At 34.2% G+C, this 22,579-nt stretch overlaps 1 long non-coding RNA gene across 2 annotated transcripts; it reads right to left on the bottom strand.

Annotated features, from left to right (window-relative positions):
- Window positions 1-613: 613 nt before the first annotated feature.
- LOC134242065 (uncharacterized) lies at window positions 614-13,396 on the bottom strand. Of its 2 annotated transcripts, XR_009986795.1 has the most exons (6): window positions 13,304-13,385; window positions 13,190-13,221; window positions 5,604-5,707; window positions 3,591-3,620; window positions 985-2,559; window positions 614-718 (listed from the first exon to the last, which is right to left on the bottom strand). It is a non-coding gene; the product is annotated as an uncharacterized LOC134242065 (long non-coding RNA). The 2 variants fall into 2 exon arrangements; XR_009986794.1 differs by lacking the exon at window positions 614-718 and having other exon boundaries at window positions 1,785-2,559; window positions 13,304-13,396.
- Window positions 13,397-22,579: the final 9,183 nt, after the last annotated feature.

The following is a 22,579-nucleotide window of genomic DNA, read 5'->3' as shown; positions in this document are numbered from 1 at the left end:
CATATCAAATGTTTCCTTTACCTAGAAGTTTTCATGTGGCATTTTTCTGCATTATATTTTACATTACTAAAAAGTAAAGCTATTTGTAAAACAATTGTTATAAACTTTAATTCTTTTCTATTATACATCATTTCAATCGTATTTTGTTCTATGCAGTAAGTATCTGTTACACAAACGAAACATATGGAGATGAATTAAATTATGTTTTTAAACTTGATTCGGAATCCTGTTTGTCTGTAATTTTGCTTGTGATTTTAAAATAAAATAGGTTTAAAATAAAACACCTACCCTAATGTTAATTATGCCACAAAAATTTTGGGTTGATGGGGGTAGCTAGGTCATAAAATATTATCCTTCATATACATTTATTTTAACATCTTTGTGTAACTTGTGTAACCAGTAACAGGTTTTTTTTGCTATATGTCTCTAAGAGTCTCTGAATGCCAAAACTGATCCACACACAAATTATGAATGTATCTTAAGTTACGGAAGCTTCATCTTCAGCTGACATACTTACCTTGTCACCTTCATCTGTCTCGATCATTACCCCCGTGGACAGAGGCTACTTTTTACATAAGAAATCTGGCCTGTATAACATTTACACGCGGTGACGTTTACTTACCCTTCCCAGGCACATCCTTTTATTCATGGCGGCGAGGGCTGCTGCTGCCGAGGCGTGGTCGTAGAACTCCACGAAGCAGTACGGATCCACCGGTCCCTTAAATAGCGAATAATAAATGTTACCAACATACAGACAGCAACACACACAATATCTACTACTAAATCGCCAGGAGCTGCGACAGCTCTGATTTAGCGAATCTCTTCCCCCCATAAGTTTTAGTTGACCTAGATATCCCATTCTTATGGTCTTCTTTTTTCTAATCTATCCCCCAACCCCTTTTCATTTGTATAGCTTCTTCAAACCTCAACTGTGAATTGTTTAACACATCTGTGAGACAAGCTATGTGGTAAAAAGTCACTTACTTCTACCGACTCCATAACTGGAACTCTTCATTGAGGGAGGTATATAAAAGAGAGGTCAAAGGTCATTCTCCTTAAGAATCAAATGAATGATTAACACTATTACACGTTTGAAAATTCAGATAATTCTACAGGTTAATAATGCTATAACACAGAGAAGAAGAGTAAAATGGTACCTTCCATCAACTTTTTCTTTTCCTGCTTTTTCCCCAGTTGAGGTTTTTTCCTCAGATAAAATAATAAAGATTGGCTTACCTCCCTTGTACAGCACCCATAGGGACAGAACAAAGATCTGACAGAAGGGTTGTTTTTAATCCAATAGGGGGCATTCAATTTTTTTCAGAAATGATTTTAAAGAGGAACAAGAAGAAGCTGACAATTTCAGCTGTAGCAAATGGTTGAAGAACAAGTCGGAGGTCCTACAACCAACTTCTGAGAGAAATTGGGTCAAAAAAGGTACAAAAATGTGATAAAAAGGTCTAACCTGTACAAAGTCTCTGCCCCCGCTGGTTACAGAACAATACACACAGTTAATAAGATTATGATACAATAGTAAAATAAATACATCTCACATGTGAACAGACTAAGCTGGAACCTCGGAAATCATGGCGATTCCTTGTTCCTGGGTTCCGCTGCAACACCCGGCTGTAAAAGCCAAATCAAGTCCTCTCAGTTCTCTATCTCAGGGCACCTGCTCCCAAATAGGAGCACTGCCTTACAGATTACACAACAGTGCAACTACTGACAATATACCAGCATTGCTGATAATGGAATGTGCATTACATACATGCACCATTTTAATGTTATTTTAACAGTTCAGTGGTTTGTTTTTGTTTCTAAGAACAACACAACCGTGTTATATTGCATTCAATGACATGAATGGTAAAGCAGCAAGTCTGTATTAATATAAAGGGTCTTTTCCTACACAGATAATAGAGAAGTGTTTTGAGAACAAGGGACTGATTCAGAAGAACCTCTGCTGTTCCTGAACCTCCTATTTATCTGGAGCTCAAAACAGCAGCTTGTTGTAATATTTCTTGTGTTATTTTACATTATAAAGTTATTTATTAAGAATACATAACATAAATCTTTAAGAAATAAATTGTAGCTTATATACTATGTTGCTTTAAAATCATTCTATACTTTTTGGCTATCGTCATGCATAAAAGAACAGCTTACAGAAAACTTAATTGTTCATATATACGTATATATAAATCTCACTGAATACTGTTACAAGTAACCTAATTAATACATGTACTTTTCATTTTAAGTATGCCAAGTCATCTTTCTTTTTCATCATGATCTTCTGGTTATATTTCAAAAAACATTGTTACTCACTTCCACTTTAATTTGAAATTTGATCACAAAATAGTCATACAAAGAGATTTTTCTGTGTGAAATACTATACACCACCCTTTCTCTCTATTTTTATTACACTTTTTAATGAAAATAAGTTAACATGACTCGTTTGTTTTTCAGGGAATTTGAGTGAATTAGAACAAGACGTATAACCCTGGTTTTAGTGTCAGGAAAAAAGTGCATTTACTTTACCTCATAATTCGGCCCATATTTCGCCTCCTGAAAAATATCAAAAAAATTAATTTAAAAAAAAACATCATTTATAAGTGCAAATAACACGATCTATTATTTTTTTAATAAGAGATGGTTTTGGTATTTTTAGCATCCTATTCTTATTCAGAAAATAAGGAAACAAGAAGTTTTTGTGGAACACTGATGCCCCCATATGGCAGCTTATAGCATTGTTGAATTCTCTAATATGCATGTCAAACTACAAAGGTCAAGGTCAAAAGTGTTGGTACCCAAAGGAAGGTATTTTTACAAGGAATACTCCTGTGAAACATGAAAGCCAAAGTTCTATCTGTTCAAAAGTTATGACCAAGGTTCAAGTTTTTAATAGTTGGTTCAAACTCTTAATAGGTCAAGGTCAAAAGGTCAAAGATATTTATACCTGCTGAAAGGTCTTGTCACAGTGCATACACATGTGAAGTACGAAAACCTTAGCTCCAACTTTCAAAAGTTTTGGCCAAAGTTAAAGTGTGATATTTTTTAGTAAAAATAGGTCAAACTCCAAGGTCAACGTCAAGAGGTCAAATTTAGTGGTATGCAAAGAAAGGTCTTGTCACAAGGAATACACCTGTGAAATATGAAATCCACTCAATAGTTATGGGCTAGTTACTGTTGACAACAGACAGACAGAAAAAAAAAGACAGACAGACAGGACAAAAACAATATACCCTTGGGATCTTTCAATCCAGGGGCATAAGAATGCAAAAAGTCAGTTTTTTTACTTATATCTTAATTTTTTTATGAGCAGTATGATGATCAAGCGTTTAAGAATATCACAAGACTTAATATATACCTAAAGGCAACATTATGTATAATTTATTAACATAGAAACAAGATATTACTCCTATATAAAAGGTTATTATTCTGTGTAGATTTATATTAACTCTAACAGGTTTTTTTGTTTAATACAGCTTGGATATTCATTTAAAGTTTTTTTTTCACGATAACAAAAATTACGCAATCTTTTGAGAATTGTACATTTAAATCTTCTTTAAACAGAGAAGAAAGACACTGTCACCCACCTCATTTGGTTCCCTCATTCCAGGGGTGGTCTACAAATAGAAAAGAACAAAGTGTTACAGATCATAAACAATATTTTATTATTCAATCATTCTTTTGCTCCAAATTACCACACACAAGTTGTATTAGGACACATAAAACAATACAATAAATTTGAATTTAACATTACACCTATTATATATATTAATTTGGTCTAATTGTAAGAAACCCCTGACTGGTAAGAGAAGTGTCCCCAGCCAGTGAGTGTCCTGTATGAGAATTAAGATAAGACTTGTTTGAGACCTAACCTGAATGAGATCACACCCCGCGGCCAGCTGACTTATATCCGTGATGGGGTATACCGTGTACTGAGGGGTGAGACCTAGCATTTCCTCTAAATTAATCCCCGCCATATGGACCTTCCTAAATCACTACCAAACAGCGAACCTAACGTCCCAACACAGGACAGTATAGAACACCCGTATAGGTAAAACACACGTACAATATGGCCTCACTGACTCACGTCAACTAATTACATTCAATTACAGTCGACAACAGAAAAAACGAAAATATTCAGCCTTGTTTGTTATTAGGATTCCATTGTTCTGAAAATTCAACTGTCCCATTATGTGTAAAATCTAACAAGTTTTTGTTAATTTACTCTAAAATTGCCCAATTTAAACAACTGAATGTCTGATCTCTGAAGTAAATTACTCTGTTCAGAACAAATGGAAACCATGAGGATCTACACACTACCAAATAATATTATCTACTGTCACTTTTGGCACACTGTGTCCATGTTCAGAAAAAAAAGAAGCAAGTAGAATTAAAACATTTTTGATTTGGTGAATATTGTGCTAGTTTCATGTCTCCCTCATTAAGACATATACACATGTACTGACTGAATAAATTAGGCCATATAAAATTGAAATCTTGGTTCTCAGGCCCGCGCGCATCCGTTTTGAGGTAGCCGCATTACCGATTTTATTGTATTTTTGATAAAATAAAAAGTTGGTGTTGCTTTGGTAGTTTAATATATCACTTCCAGTAGTCATTTACAATGAGATTTTGGCTACTTCGTTTGAAAATACATTCGAGGACATTTACCTACGATGTTTACACGCTGTCGAGCAATGGATAAAGCAGAAATTTTGACCAGAAATGGAAAGTATATCTGTGATTAAAAAAATTATCTTTATGTTAAAGAAAATTCATCTTCTTTATTGCCAATAAAATGAAAAATAAAATGCCGCCCTCCCGCATCTGTTTTGGATATATAAATTTAGATAGCCTTAGTTGTGGTAACTTTTGACAAATACCTGGGGTAAACACTAAACACATAACAGACTTTTAAACCAACATCTTGAAGTCTTATAAAGTATTCCTTGGTGACAGTTTTTATCACTGATATAGATCTACTAATCTTACAAAGATGCGATACCGTTAATAATGCTAAGGACACAAGTTCTATCAGAAAAACACCAGCTGACACTTCTCTTTGATCTACATTAATCAAAATTATCTAGTATTTCCTACAAAGCTATACATATATAATTTCAGCTTTAATAAATAATACTGTACTAATATTAACATTGTAAGGTGAATTCACTATCTATGATAAAACAAAATTTGCCTTATACCCAGCATTATAACAAACTAAGGAACTTTTGACTACGTTGCTAAGCAAAAACTAAATAAACTATGCATTCAATTTTTACAAGCAATTGAGATTGAGAGAAAATAGAAAATAACATGGTCCTTTCAAGTGTGATCTGATAAATTTTCCAAATCATTGATTTAGAAAGTTTTCAATTCGAAAAGTTGTTTTGATAAAATAAATCATCCAGTTTAATGATTCATCATTCCAAACCATTGTTATTATTAAAATCAAAACCAAAAAATTCTGTCTGGAAGAAGAATCAAATTGTGTGACACTGAACATTTCTTTTTGTTTCACTCTGTTTTGATTTCTATACTATACCTCGTGTATGATTTTACAGCTTTTACATGGTCCTATCTTACTTTCTATACTATACCTCGTGTATGATTTTACAGCTTTTACATGGTCCTAGGTCCTATCTGTCCAAACAAGGCCATGATCAAGGTCTCTGTGACACTGGGGTCAAGGTTACCCACATACCTGGAAATCAAATCAAACAGATTATTATGATTATTAAATAGTTAGGGAACTTTCTGGCATAATTTATCACAACAGAAGAAAGCTTGCATTGCAGGGGGAAAATGGAAATTCAAATAAGACAGACGGACAGACAAACGGACAGAATGACAGACTGTCAAACGGACAGAATGACAGACTGTCAAAGGGGAAAAATCAAGTCCTCCTCCTGTCAAACTGATAGATAGGTCAAAATTCTTGGTTCATTTTATATAAGGCAAAGTTAAATTTGGGGCTGAAACGATTTACCAATATATCAATATTGTTTAATATAATTCTTCAATTCAATATTCAATTCACTACCTCCATTTTCAGTTCGATTCTTCTTTTTTTTTTATAATCAAGTTAGGTTATCCCTTGAAATAGATCAGGTTTGTCCTCATTTTGACAGTTTGACAAACACACGAGGGAGAAAATTTCGACAAAGAAAGTTCTAGAGCAGGCTGCCACTGCTAGTATTGACACAGTGCTATTTTAATCGACAGAAGCACAAGCAGTATTCTCTATTTGTATCACCACCCTTTATGTACCTTTTGCAATCTGAATACATGTTTTCTTTAACCTTATGATCTGTATCTTTTTTAAAATGTATAGTATCGAAAAAATTGAATTCTGACACAAGTATTGCAATATGCATCGTATCTTTGAGGGGGTGTATCATTTCAGCTCTAGTTAAAAGGTGTGTACCGGTCATATAATATATTGAACCCCACGATATTTTGAACCCGGGTTCAAAATATCGCTGCGAAATATTGAACCCCCCTATAAAATATTGAACCCGGGGTTCAAAATATTATGGCCATAAAATATTGAACCCCCCTGCCCTTTAAATTTAAGAGGGAGGGGGTTTAAAATATTATAGTCATAAAATATTGAACCCCCCTGCCCTTTAAATTTAAGAGGGTGGGGGTTCAAAATATTGAACCCCCCTGTCCTTTAAATTTAAGAGGGTGGGGGTTCAAAATATTATGGCCATAAAGTACTGAACCCCCCTGTCCTTTAAATTTAAGAGGGAGGGGGTCAAAATATTATGACCATAATATTTTGAACCCCCCCTCCCTCTTAAATCAGAAGGACAGGGGGGTTCAATATTTTATGGCCATAATATTTTGAACCCCCCCTCTCCCTCTTAAATCAAAAGGGCAGGGGGACTCGATATTTTATGGCCATAATATTTTGAACCTACCTCCCTCTTAAATCAAAAGGGCAGGGGGACTCGATATTTTATGGCCATATTTTGAACCCCCCTCCCTGTAAAATTAAATAAGCAGGGGGACTAATATTTTATGGCCATAATATTTTGAACCCCCTCCCTGTAAAATTATATGGGCAGGGGGACTCAATTTTTTATGGCCATAATATTTTGAATTAAAGTTCATAAATTAAATGGACAGGGGGACTATATTTTATGGCTATGATATTTTGAACCCCCCTCCCTGTAAATTTAAATGGGTAGGGGCTACAAACCCCTCCCTTTTAAATTCAGGGGGATTCAATATTTTATGGCCATAATATTTTGAACCCCCCTCCCTCTAAAATTAAAAAGGGCAGGGGGGTTCAATATTTTATGGCCATAATATTTTGAACCCCCCTCCCTGTAAATTTAAATGGGTAGGGGACTCGATATTTTATGGCCATAATATTTTGAACCCCCCTCCCTCTAAAATTAAAAAGGGCAGGGGGACTCAATATTTTATGGCCATAATATTTTGAACCCCCCCCCCCCCCCTGTAAAATTAAATGGGCAGGGGGACTCAGTATATTATGGCCATAATATTTTAAACCCCCTACCTCTTAAATGAAAAAGGTAGGGGTTCAATATTTTATAAGGGGGTTCAATATATCGCAGCGAAAAAGTGAACCCGGGTTCAAAATCTTATGCGATATTTCGAACCCGGGTTCAATATATCGCGGTATCAAAATATTATGCTACACCGGTATGGGAATGTGGAGATACTTTGTCTTGGGCTTTTTCTATCATGTTGCTTTGGTATTCTTACAATATGCACACTAACAGACTTTACATTTTGAAATTTAAAAATTGGTTATTAAATCCAGTAAACTTTGAAAGAGCTACATGTAGGCGTAAAGTGACCCTGCTCATAGACACATTTACTGATTAAGAACAAGGCTATATCTTATTTTAAACACTACCATAAAGTAGAAGCTTCCAATTTTTATAACAAAGATACCTCTGAGAGTCAATGGTATTAGCAAGAGATGTTTGTAAAACACTTATACCCCCTTGCCCCAAATGATTCAATTTTTTCTAAGTCCAAGGGGCATAACTCTATCCAAAATGACTCAATCACACCCAAAACATAATAAGTTGACCTAGATATATTTATGATATATCTGTATACCAAATTTCATTTTAATATGTGCAACCTCTGCAAAGAAAATGAATAGAAACTGATGGACTGACAGACCAAACGACCGACAGACAGCAGCAAAACAATATGCCCTCCCCTCTTTGAAGGGGGGCATCAAAATATCAGGACTATCCTATGCCATTTTCAATAGATATCTAGGCAGACACCAAGCATCAAAGTAATATTTCATGCACTGTCATCTAAATCTAAGCAGTTCTAATTATCTTTTTCAGAAATTCACAGGACCAAAAAAAAAAAAATCCTAACACTTTGCAAATCTTGGTTATATTAAAGTTCAATACATTTGAAATGTTCTCAACTCAAAATACAGGTTTAACGATTTGAGTAATGTAAACTAAACTTGATAACAAATCTGCAGCTTTGCTACAAAATGCCCCTGGTAAACAAGGAAATCTAACTACAAACTTTCACTGAGTAATTTCAGTATCTGTAGAAATCCCCATTATAAACCTGATGAATTATTGATTAGAGTTCTAGGGACAAAGATCTGTTTACCATGCTCTTGTGATTCAAATCCAAAATTTTCAATTTCAGAAAAATAGAATCAATCTCAGTGGTTCTCAATTCATCATCAAGGTTAACCATGTGTAAACTTTTTGCTTCAAATTGAATTCAGTAATCTAATGTATTCTGATATGTTATGTACAATACCATCTGATTGTCTATTAAATAACATATCTGGTGCAGGTATTAAATTGCAGAGTGTCACATTGAAAACTAGTCTGGAGGTATATTCTACAGGGAAGTAAATTCAGTTTTCATTTTAAACACAAAATGTTCCTAGCAAGCCAAAACATGCAAAACATTGCCAATTTCCTTGTGTATTATACATGAATCTGAGAATCAGACAAAAATGAAATATTGGTATTGATGTTTAAATATCCAATTAGCATACTAATGAGAACACTGGATTTAAACTACATATATTCTGGAAGTACACGTGAAATATTGTTTGGCAGTAGCATTTGCACCTGTTTGTTCTTAATTATGAAACTGCTAATTAGCTTTTTATAATCATGACTTGTAGTTTGAGATTTCAATATTAGATTTTCATAATATTACTATATTAAGTAAATATACATGTAAATATACTATGATGAGTGGTGGGGTGCACATGAATCCATCCAAACTATTAATCAGGCACTGGTTATAAGGATCATCCAAGTGGTCTCACATTAATTATATGAGTACTTTATAACAACATTCATGATATTTCCCTGGTCTATCATGTAATTTTATTGAAATATCCAGAAATGAGGAAAGTGCCAAGCACATTACACAAGATTATGTTTTTTCCATATTAACCTGATCAACTTTTACATATTGTCTGTTTGACATGGAGTAATACCCAGTACTTTTAGTCTTCTTCTCTACTTCAAAGTAAGTTAAAAGAAAATCCATCCATGGGGATTTTTTAAAGGAATAAATGAGGAGTTATCTTTCTTAGTATGTATGATGAGCATGTGTCTCCTTCTGGTGCTGAAATCATTTCTGATTTGTTCCCTTTGCTACACTGACAAAGAGTTATGACAATCATACAATAAGCTTGTTTGTATATTTAACTAGGCCCGATCTACTTGATCTGCACATACGTTTTAAAGCAGCGTCAACTCAGGCACGTCACAATACCCTTGACTGCCGTCACAATTGAACACAATAACGTCACAATTAAAATGACGTCAAATTGCACTAAAATGTTTCGCTGATCTTGCTGACCTGGTAGCTCTATAGACTGTGCATGCATGTTGAAAGCTGGCATTTCTATTATTTACATTTTTTGAAAAAAATATTCGTTTAAATTAATAAACAACTCTGGAACATAATTAATTTTGAGGGATCAATTTTTTGTACAGATTCATTAATTTTATCTTGTTTTATTTCAATTTGTGAGTTTAAAAAAAACAAACACTGCAACCAAAAGTAAACGATTTTAGTCTTTCTCCTTGAACATGTTGAAGTGTTTATACACACTCTTTTTATTGAGGACTTAATTTATATGCATAGATTATCTTCAGTTTTAAAAAATAAGTCTATGAATCATTTAAATGCAACCCCCGAAATATTTTATTTTTCTATATATATATATTACATGATATTAGTAAAAATCGTAATTTTGTCGCTTTTACCCCCCTCCCAATACCCCCTAGCTTTTACACGTAAAACTACGTCGCGTGTTTAGAAAAAATAAAGCATGGAGAGAAAATTATTTCATAATGTAAGAATTATTTATTTTGTAGAAACTAATACAGTATTGCAATCATTTGTTGATGTTATGTAAACCCATTGCGACTTATAAAATACCTAGTTGGATATAATAAATCCAAATTTTGTGCTTTGACATGCCCCCTTTTCACTGCAATAAAGGCTACCTCTAATTTTCTTTTCATTTTTATAAGAAGAATGAAAATTGCATGATATATGTGAAAAACAAAGCATTTCATCATTTATTTTTTTTAAATTTGTCAATTTCTTTGTTTATTGGAGAGTTTTAGTAATATGTAATTGTGTATAAAAACATGAAAAATGGTCCATATCTTGACAGTGCCCCCATTTGACTACAATACAGGCAAGGTAATAAAATTTTATTCTAATTTTCCTCAGCATAAAACATACAAATATATTTCCAAGTATTAAAATTTTTTATCATTCCATTTTCGTAATTTTCAACTAGATCGGGCCTCGTTAATATATCTCTCTCAAGATTTTTTTTTCACTCCTATTGATATGCCACCTGTTTTCAGAAGAGGATCATTGAGCAGGGAGGGATCTTTTTTGTGCCACCACCTACTGAGGCAAGGGGACAACTCTCAAAATCCCACAGTTGGATTTGATTCCATGACTTTAAGAAAAAGCTTTTTACTCTGTGACTCTTGAGCATGTGAGTGATAAGTATCTGTTATAATACTTTAAAAATTTTCATTAACAAAACAGTTTATCTTGGTAACCATTGCTGACTTCAGTTAACTTAAATTGGCAGCAAAATTGTAGAATATCAGCATCAGTTTACACGACTTTAAAATCTGAAGAATAAAATAATGTTCTCTTACATTTATAAACAACATTCATCAAATAACTTGAGCCAATTGTGGGTACTACACAACTATTTAAAATTGAATAGTACAGTGTATTTAACAATTCGATTCACATTTTAAATCATTCATATATTTTTTTTAGATGTACAAATACATATAAAGGAATGAGGAAAATACTAGAAATATCAGCAGAATAAAAGTCATGATTATCTGGATGTGAAGTTATCTGGACATGAAGCAAAATCTACCACTCAATGAATATTCATCCACAGATGTAACTTATTGCAGGTTTGATCTAGTACTTATATGTAGACCAGATGCAGCCATAACAAGTAAGTTTGGTCACTTGGTCACTTTATTTCAAATGCTTTTGACTTGATCGTATTCATCCTGAATTGTAGCTTAAATCCATCATCTATGCAAGTTTGTTCACAATAGAACATACAGTTATTTTGGTGAAAAACTTACTCTTAAAACTTGTACCTGGTCACTATTGAAAAATTGACAACAGATCCAGCATCTGAAGCAACTCCGTGCAAACCTTGTACATTGTGTACCCAAGACTAATGCATCATCTTTAGATCTCTGCAAATTTTGTCCAGATGAGAATTACAGTTAATTGGAAATGCACTTGCACTTGTTACTTATGCTTTATTTGAAGGCTTGCATTGATGTTGACATGGGGGCATATCTAAGCTCATCTCGACTTCATTGAGGTGAGCCTAAAAATAATTTACTCACAAAGATAAAAGTTATACTACATGACAGGTATTATTTACATGCTGCTATTTTTAAAAGCACTTTTTATGTGTCTTATTAATAAAAAAAAGTTGAAAGCATAAATATTCACAGAAGTCAAAACAAACAAATAAAGTTTCGGGTAAAGATTTTCTTTGTGCTCTACCTGTCTTTCACAAATGACTATAACTCTGTTACATGAAGCATAATACAAACAAGGATTTAATGCCATAAAACCCTTCACATCCTCATTAAACATGGTCTTCTACATGACATGCTTTTATAAGATAAATGGTTCAGTTTACTTCCAATTTTGTTGGAAACATCTGAGAAGTTGGGAATCTTGATCATGATACATGACAAGTGTGCTAAGTTTGAGGATATTTTGTAGGCATCAGTATTGTTTCAAAAGTTACAACAGTGTACAAAATGTGAAATTGTTACAGAATGCAGTCACTGGCGGATATAAGTTATGTTTGAAAATTAACATCTTAAAATTTTCATTGCAAGTGCACAAGATAAACTACAAGTTTGACCTGTTTTAAAGATATTTTTTAAAGATGGGTAAAAGTAGGTAGAAATAGCTACTTCATATAGGTTTTATATCTAGGTAGCTACTTATATCTTTGTAAGTACAGTCTTTGGACTTGAGCTGTTAAGTTTTTAAAACAAACATACGTCTATATACACAATGTCTTCACAAATGCTGCAGACCGTTCCCTTACATGTAGAATTTTAAGCGAGCGCTTGTTGTTGTAGAATAATCATGACAAATTCATGTTAATCATCATTAATATAAAATCTCTTCATAACAATTCTCAATAAGAGTTTACCTTTAATATCACTGACAAGTACAACGAGGTGTGAAGAAAAAGAAAATTTGTCTATGTCTGTATAACTACATGAGTTTATACTGATAAAAAATATTCACATGACTGACATGGATTGCTAAATACAAGATTAAACTTATGTTTAAATAGGATACCAGTAAATTTGATAAATTATTCTGAACTGAAAATTAAGTTTCGTTTTGGGTTATCCCTGAAGTTCAGGGTCAAGCTTCAGTATAAACAGTTGAAATCTTTGTAGACAAAGTCAGATGGTAATTTTGTCGCGTTACATAGAGGCATGTTATGTAAAATACTATTCATTCTTCGAGTTTTTAAAATGGTTATTACAGAACTGTCAACCCTTCCAAGAAGCAGGACGTGTGGGTCAGATTTAGTTTGCCGGTGTGATACGTGATCAATATGGCCTATATGGAGGTGATTGACAGTACTTACAGAGTGCGGGGAGACGTTTCTTCGCTTGCCATCTGGAAGACAAAAATAATTGCTTGAACTACGTATCAAATACAGCAAAATAAATAAAACAACCACAAGGAAATAGAAATATACCTCTGCAGAATAAATATTATGGCGACTTGGGTCGAACAGGAAGTCTTGATAACAAATGATTTGTCACGGAACTCTGGGAACTTTTAGTTTTCCGATCCCGATGAAAATTCCCTATTCCAAAAACGACGAGAGCGATTTTTTTTCTTTGTTCACCAAAAATATTGTTGAAACAATAAAGTGCTTAACTTATAAATGTAATGAAGGATAATAAAATGTTATCCAGATTTTTTTAGGCAGATGAAATGTGGGACAGAGGGGAACCCAAATCAAACCCAAAAATAAATAAATAAATAAATAAATAAATAAATAAATAAATAAATAAATAAATAAATAAATAAATAAATAAATAAATAAATAAATATTTTAATGAAGTAATTGATTAATTGATTTAAGAAATTAGATAAATTTGAAATTCTTCTCCCGCAAAAGCGAAAATCCTAGATTTCTTAGGGGTGTACAATATAACATAGATGTAGACAGAGTATATTCCTAATGAATGAATATTGCATATTTCCAAACTATAGGATTATTCAAACTAGATGTACTGTGAGCGATGAGCTCACTAAATGATACCCCCCGCCTCCATATAGTTATAATGACAAAGTCCATGTTTTGCTGTGGCCGGGAAACCCAAAATATGTGTCGAATCAAAAAGTAAAATAGGAGGTGCACAATGGCAATATGTAGTAAAGATTCTGTGAAAGTTTCATCAAATTTCATTCAGTGGTATCAGAGGAGTTGCGGATAAGAGATGGGTACCCCAAAGCGTAACAGACGGACGGACGGACGGACGTACAGACGGACGGAATTAACGATTACTATATACCCTCCCGCTTTTCAAGCGGGGGGTATAATAATTATACGAGGGTTGTTCGAAAAGTTCGTGGACGATGTCAATCAAATTTATATTACTCACTAGAAATTTAAAATAAGTACAATATAATTTGTTAAAATATTTGTTTTGTTGATGTGTGAAGTTTCATTCCATTCGTTTTAACAGAAATCAATTTACTTCAGTTTAAAATCAACATGTTTTGTACCCGCGGAGGACACTTAACGTCAATGTAACGTCAAAACATAGCGTCAAGAATTTCTAAAAAAAAAATAAAAAAAAAAAATACTATCCCTATACAAATCAGAGAGTACTATCCAATGCCCATACATTAAATCCTTTTTCTAATATTTGAAATTTATTTTTTAAGAATTGGTCTAGTTGTATAATTTCCATTGTTAAAGTTTTAATTTTTTTTAATTACGTAACTCTGCTTTCACAGGATAAGGAACTCTGATGCGCCTATGTCTTTTCGTGACGTTCCAACTTTTCAAAGTCTTTCAAAGTTTTACAGTTAAACCGTTTCTTCACAGTTTATCCTCATCCGATACAGAGTCTCTGTCACTCAACTGCCTGTACTATTTGTGCACACATGCACAACTCACTTGTGACATAATTCTTCATTCCTCCAACATTTTTAGTGTTTATTAGGGATTTTTCCTTAGTTAAACACAAAATAGCATCGTTATATGCTGCTCCGTGACGTTCTAAAACGTCATCATTTTTGTCGTTTTCAATAAGGACTACTTATCTCCTCAAGTCGATTGCTTTCCAACAAAAAAAATACAAAGCCATATTTTTTTTTTATACGAATCGATATAAGAATTCTTAATTTGAATTTCTAGGTTGTTTTTCGTTTTTGCTCCATTTTACAGAGAATATGACTACAGACATTATATAGTGTATTGTCTGTAACTTACTAAATTTTGACCTGCTCCGCGATCCGATTTTTGCATTTTTAAAATCTAGATAAGTTTTGAATAAATCGTAATATTTTGAAAAAAATTTATACAAATCATTTGGATTTATTGTTAAAATATTTCTACCAAATTTGGATAACATATGACGTCAAATAAAAAAGATATGAGAGTTGTCCACGAACTTTTTGAACAACCCAGAACTCACATGCGCAAAAAAGATTTGATTTAAAAGCATGAAAAGTTTACAGACGGACGGCTTTGTGAGGAAGGTCTTAGGTCTCTTTTGGTCTTCCTCTCTTTCTTTTTCCGGTTGGTGTCCATCTTAATGCAACCCCTGAGACGGAGGTTGGGTGCATTCTACATATATGCGGCATTCTTTTCTTTATAATTTGGGATATTTATAGAGGAGTGGGGTTAATTCTTTTGTACAGCTCTTCATTTGAGATAGTATTAGGTCAGAAGATGCGTTATTTATTCTGCGAAAACAACGTGTCTGCAGTGGCGGATCCAAAGTGGGGGGGGGGGGGGTTACAGGGGTTGCAACAACCCCCCCCCCCTTTGGATTTGCAAAAAAGAAAGAGAAAGAAGAAAGTTCCAATTTTTTGTTGTGTTTTTACCATAGAAAATGTTTAGTGAAAGGCTAATGTTGTAATATATAAAGATATTCGGTTGTGAAAACAAAATGAAACCCCACCCCCTTTACAAAGTAGGATTTTCAGGTTCGGAGATTTATCTTCCTTTCCTTTTCAAAAACTTTCAGGTAATCCATACAAGCACTTTTTCTCAGGTTGATCAACCTACCACTTTTAAAAACCATTCTCCACCCTGTATCCTATTGATTTATTATACCCCCGCTTGAAAAGTGGGAGGGTATACTGTAATCGGTATGTCCGTCCGTCCGTCCGTCTGTCTGTTACGCTTTGTGGTACCCATCTCTTATCCGCAACTCCTCTTATACCACTGAGTGAAATTTAATGAAACTTTCAGAGAATCTTTATTACATATTGCCATTGTGCACCTCCTATTTTACTTTTTGATCCGACACATATTTTGGCTCTTTCCCCTTCAACCCCCTTTTGAAAAATCCTTCACCCCCCCCCCCTTTGAAAAATATCTAGATCCACGCCTGGTCTGGAAGGCATCTACTGTGGCTTGTTATACCCCCCGGGGAGGGTATATATTTCGTGATTTCCGTCCGTCTGTCCGTCCGTCTGTTACGCTTTGGGGTACCCATCTCTTATCCGCAACTCCTCTCACACCATTGAAGGAAATTTAACGAAACTTTCACAGATTCTTAATTACATATTGCCATTGTGCACCTCCTATTTTACTTTTTGATCTGACATATATTTTTGATTTTCCAGAGCAAAACATGTTCACTGCCATTATATTCATATGGGAGGCGGGGGGTATCATTTAGTGAGCTCATTGCTTCACAGTACCTGTAGTTTGAAATGGCTTTTGTTACTTTCCATGATGCAGCACCATACAGGAGATCGAAACCCAAACACATTACTCTTGAAAATCTTAATTTTGATATGTATATGCTGATCTTGATGTTTCGCATGCAGTGCAACAAACATTTCTATGACTTTAGAAATCTAGCTACCTCAGAATTCCATCTATGGTGGTCTTGCGTCTTAGAAAAACAAAGTCTGTGACCTCAAATTCGGGGGGGAGATAATTTAGGGTGATGGGTACGTCAGATTTAGTGTTGACCTTTATGATGCTAGTCTTGGTGTTGTAACTTGTAATTCCCAGACAAAACTTTCCTGCTTTTTTCGCTAGCTGGCTCATGGTTGTTTTTTTTTATATTCCAATGTCGATGAGTGCTATATCATCAGCAAAATCTAGTTCTTCAGGCATTCCTGACATATCCGAAGTGATTCCCGTCCGCTTAATTATTCTTGGTGGTTTCTCGCATGATCTAGTCTATGCAAAATGTAAAGAGAAGAGGGGAGAGTATACATCTCTGTTTTACTCCAGTCTTCAATTCAATTAATTCCTTTGATAGGTTTGATCCACAGATAACTCTGGTATTTATATCTGTGTACAGCATCTTAATGATGGAGATGATTTTATCTTTACGACCACTACTCCACTTTTCACTATCTTAGCTAGTAAACAGAGTGATTACTAATCATGAAGAATGTTTTACTATCCAACTAGTTATATCAACTAGTATAATGACTGAGATTTTTTTCCAAGTCTAGGCCATCAAAAATGTCAAGAGCTATTGTGAAGTCGATAAAGTTGATGTAAAGTGAAGAGTTCCATTCATTGCTCTGCTCTAATATTTGTCTGAGAGTGAATATCTGCTCGGCAATGACCTTTCCTTTCTAAAACCTGCTTGCTCTTTGATCTGCTTAGTCTGTGATTAAGTATGACTTTGCTTAATACTGTCATGATTACCGGGAGTAACATTATTCCTCCAGTTGTTGCAGTTTGAAAGTCTCCTTTTTTGGTACTTTTACTATAATTATACTACCTGTATTCTACCTATATTCCTATGTTAAACTTTGATCGTCCGCTATGGCCACACCCTACCCTCAGGGATCGTGATTTGTATGAATTTGAATCTACACCACCTGAGGATGCTTTCATATAAATATGACCAATCATGGCTTTGTTGTTCATGAGAAGAAAATTTTTAAAGATTTTTCCTATATATTCCTATGTTAAAATTTGATCGTCCAATGTGGCCCCACTCTTCCCTCGGGGGTCATGACTTGAACAAATTTAAATCTACACTACCTGAGGATGCTTCCACATTAGTTTCATCTTTCCTTGCCCAGTGGTTCTTGGGAAGAAGATTTTTGAAAGATGCCATTAATTTTTCAGTAAATTTTAATTATCTCCCCTTGGAATGGGGCATGACCCTTCATTTGAACAAACATGAATTCCCTTCACCCAAGGATACTTTATGGCAAGTTTGATTGAAATTGGTCCAGTGGTTCTTGAGAAGAAGTCGAAAATGTGAAAAGTTTACAGACGGACAGACACCTAGACGGACGGACTTACGACGGACAAAATGTGATCAGAAAAGCTCACTTGAGCCTTCGGCTCAGGTGAGCTAAAAGCCATTTGAATGGAGCTCGCGGAGTCAGCCGAGGATTACCGATTGACTGATTTCGGTAAAATATAATTTCAAATTATTTCCAACAATTCTGGGAGTTTTTTGATAAAAGAATCGCTCAGAAACGGAAGTGTTACAAACAGACAAACGTTAGTACCTCCGATTACAGTGAAAACGGGTGACAAAAATTGGAAAAAGATGATAAATTTTCAGCAAATGTTGTATTAGTGAGTTCAAGGTCACAGGAAATCTCAAGGTCAAAAGTTTTTGATGCAGTTGAATAGCTCTCACTAATATGTATCAGCATATTAAGTTTTTAAAAAAATTCATCTTGAATGGTTTCTTTAAAACTGAGCTGAGTACTAATTTAAGACAAGACTGATATGTGTGTGAAATACTGTGCCCTGTGGCAACGCACTTTGAAAAAATTACGCACTTTGAAAAAAATTTTCAAAGTGCGTTAAAATTGGGACAAAATCAACGCACTTTGAATTTTTTTTTCAAATTGCGTTAAAATTGGGACACATTCAACGCACTTTGAAAAAAAATTTCAAAGTGCGTTAATATAAACCCTCTGCTTACTCAAATAAAATGTTTCTTTAACTTTTATGATTTTCCAAAAGAAAAGTATATGCTAAATAAAATATAAACAATTTTATGGCTTGCGGGGCACAATCAAAAAGGCACTTCAACTTGACAGATTTTTAAAGGAATAATAGACATTTGTGTCATTAAGAGTTATCTCTCTTATCAGAGTATCAATGTACCTTATTTACATTAACATATTTTACCAAGTTTAACGCACTTTGAAATAAAATATGCATGAAACAAAAAATTCTAGTCTTAGATTTTAATAATAGAGAGAATCAATTTGTAATAATTATATCTTTCGAAAAAAAAAAGAGAGAAAGAATTTTCAAAGTATGGAAAAATCAAAATCGCTCACTTTCACATCCTGAAGTGACCTCATCACCGAAGAGTTATCAAACAGGTTCAATTATTTATCATACCTAAGATTTGCAAGAATATTGACCAAGCCATACACTTTTTCCAAAGTGCGTTAATATGGTCGATATTAACGCACTTTGAAATGAAATTTTATTTTTTCAAAGTGCGTTGATGTGTGTGTGAAATTTTTTTTTCAAAGTGCGTAATTTTTCAAATTGCGTTGTAACAATGCCCCCGTATGGCAACATAGCGAAGGTTAAACTTTCTCAAATGCAAATTAATTATATTAATATATACACAAAATAAGGCCTTCTCAAAAGAAATACAATTTTGAAATATCAAAGCCCTAGGACCACCTTTTCAAAAGTTTCTTTTTAAGTAGGTCAATCTCCCCAGTCAAGATCAAAGGGTCAAAGTTGTTGATTTCTAATGAAAGGTCCTGTCACAAGAATTACATATTTGATGTATAAAAGCCCTAGCTTTAACTGTTCAAAAGTTATGGCCAAGGTTAAAGTTTTTTACAAGTACATAAATTCCCAGGTCAAGGTCAAAGGGTCAAAGTTGTAAGTATCCTAGGAAAGGTCTTGACAGGATTATATATGTGAAGTATGAAAGCCATAGCCCTTACCGTTCAAAAGTAATGGCCAAGGTTAAAGATTTTTTTTAAAAAGAAGATCAATCTACCAATATAAAGTGAAGGGGTCAAAGTTGTTGGAATCCAATGAAAGGTCTTGTCACAAAGAATACGAATGAGAAGTATGAAAAGCCGAGATCCAACCGTTTAAAAGTTATGGCCAAAGTGAAAGTGCGGTATTTTTTGTAAAAGTAGGTCAAACTTCAAGGTCAAAGTCAAGAGGTCAAATTTGGTGGAACCCAGAAAAAGGTCTTGTCACAAGGAATGCACCTGTGAAACATGAAAGCCATAGCCCAACCCACTCAAAAGTTATGGACAAGGTTCAAGTTTTTGTGGACAAACAGACAGACAGACGGACAGGACAAAAACTATATACCCCAAAGCTAAAAAAGTAAGGTCAGTATCAAAGGAAAGGTCAAAGTCAAAAAATGTTGATGCATACTGCATCGGTATGAATTAGCATATGAAGTTGGATAAAACAAGATGTGTTTTTTCTTAAAGTACGAAAATCTCAAAGGTCAAGGTGAAAAGGTCAAAGTTGTTGAAGTCCAATAGAAGGTCTTGTCTCAAAGAATACATATTTGAAGGATAAAAGTCCTAGTATCTAGCGTTCAAAATTTATGGCCAAAGTAAAAGTATGAAATTTTTGTGTTAAAAGTGTGTCAAACTCCAAATCAAGGTTAAAGGTCAAATTTGGTTGTACCCCAAAGAAAGGTCTTGTGACAAGGAATACACGTGTGAAATATGAAAGTCATAGCTCCACTAAATGAAAAGTTATGGGCAAGGTTAGATTTTTTTGCGGACAAACAGACAGATAGATAGTCAGAGACAGACAGACAAAAAGTATATACCCCCGAATCTTCGATTACGGGGGCATAAAAAAATCATGAATTGTTTTATTTAAGACTGAGCTTTGAACCGAGCTAAAAGCAACGTGCGTCGGATAAACAGCTAGGCAGATAGATCGAAGATGGACATTGCAAACTCTATGATAAAGTAACTTTTACACATTCTACCAATTCAGTTCTTCCTACTTTTTATGCCCCTATAATCAAATATTCTGGATTATTTAGAATTTGCCCTGTCCGTCCGTCTATCTATTAGTCCGCAAAAACTTAAGTCTTGCCCATACTTTTGATTGGGTGGGGCTATGGCTTTCATATTTCACAGGTGGATTCCTTGTTACAAGACCTTTCTTTGGGTACTATCAAATTTGAACTTTTATCCTTGACCTTAGAGGTTGACACACTTTAATACAAAAATACTAAACTTTTACTTTCGCCACAACTTTTGAACGGTTGGTGCTAGGACTTTCATACTTCACATATGTATTGAATTTGTTTGTGACAAGACCTTTCATTAAATAGCAAGAACTTTGACCTTGGAGATTGATCTACTTTTACACAAAAATACTAAACTTTATTCTTGGCCATAACTTTTGAACGGTAAGGACTTTCATATTTCACATACACTATATGTAATCCTTGTGACAAAACCTTTCATTGGATACCAACAACTTTGACCTTTTGCCCTTGAACTTGACCTACGCTTAAAAAACTCTATCCTTAGCCATAACTTTTGAACAGGTTGTGCTAGGGCTTTTATATTTCAAAGTTGTATTTCTTGTCAAAGGCCTTACTTTGGATATCATTTGCATTTGAGAAAGTTTAACCTTCACTATGTTGACATACGGGGGCATCAGTGTTTCACAAACACGTCTTGTTTCTTTTTATGCCCCCGTAAACGAAGTTTCGGGGGTATATAGTTTGTGTCGTGTCCGTCCGTCTGTCTGCCTCTCTGTCTGTCTGTTTGTCCGCAAAAAACTTTAACCTTGCCATAACTTTTGATTTAGTGGAGCTATGACTTTCATATTTCACATTTGTATATTCCTTGTGATAAGACCTTTCTTTGGGTACCACCAAATTTGACCTTTTGACCTTGACTTTGGTGTTTGACCCTTTTTTCACAAAAATTCCAAACTTTTACTTGGCCATATCTTTTGAACAGTAGATACCAGGACATTTATACTTCACATATGTATTCTTTATTGAAAGACCTTTCATTGGATACCATTAGCCTTGACCTTTTGACCTTGGAGATTTTCGTACTTGTGAAAAAACTTTAACCCTGGGCATAACTTTTGAAAGGTAAGGGATAGGGCTTTCATACTTCACTAACGTAATCCTTGTGAAAAGACCTTTCATTGGATACCGAAAACTTTTACCCTTTGACTTTGGAGTTTGACCTACTTTTAAAAAGCAAACCTTGACAATAACTTTTAAAGGGTTAGGGCTAATGCTTTAATACTTTAAATATCTAATCCATGTGACAAGACCTTTCATTTGATAGTAAGACCTTTGACCCTTTGACCTTGGAGTTTGACCTACTTTAAAAAAATTTTTAACCTTGACCATAACTTCTGAACGATTAGGGCCAGGGCTTCTATACTTTATATATTCTATGTGACAAGACCTTTCATTGGATACCAATTACCTCGACCTTTTGACCTTGGAGATTTCTGTACTGATAAAAAACTTTAACCTTGGCCATAACTTTTGAAAGCTAAGGGTTAGTGATCTCATACTTCACTTATGTAATCCTTGTGAGAAGACCATTCATTGGATACCAAGAACTTTGACCTTGGAGTTTGACCTAGTTTTAAAAAGCAAATCTTGACCATTACTTTTAAAGGGTTGGGGCTAGTGTTTCATACTTCACATATTTAGTCCTTGTGACAAGACCTTTCATTTGATAGCAAGACCTTTGACCTTGGAGTTTGACCTACTTTTTAACCTTAGCCATAACTTCTGAACGGTTAGGGCTAGGGCTTCCATAATTTACATATTTATTTTTTTTTGTGGCAAAT

This window comes from Saccostrea cucullata, unplaced genomic scaffold, assembly GCF_032062105.1.
Source record: "Saccostrea cucullata isolate Sc308-1 unplaced genomic scaffold, CSIRO_AGI_Scuc_v1 ctg587, whole genome shotgun sequence".
NCBI classification, from domain to species: Eukaryota; Metazoa; Mollusca; class Bivalvia; order Ostreida; family Ostreidae; genus Saccostrea; species Saccostrea cuccullata.
The sequence above is the reverse complement of the archived record's forward strand: the minus strand, read 5'-3'. Positions and strand labels throughout refer to the sequence as shown.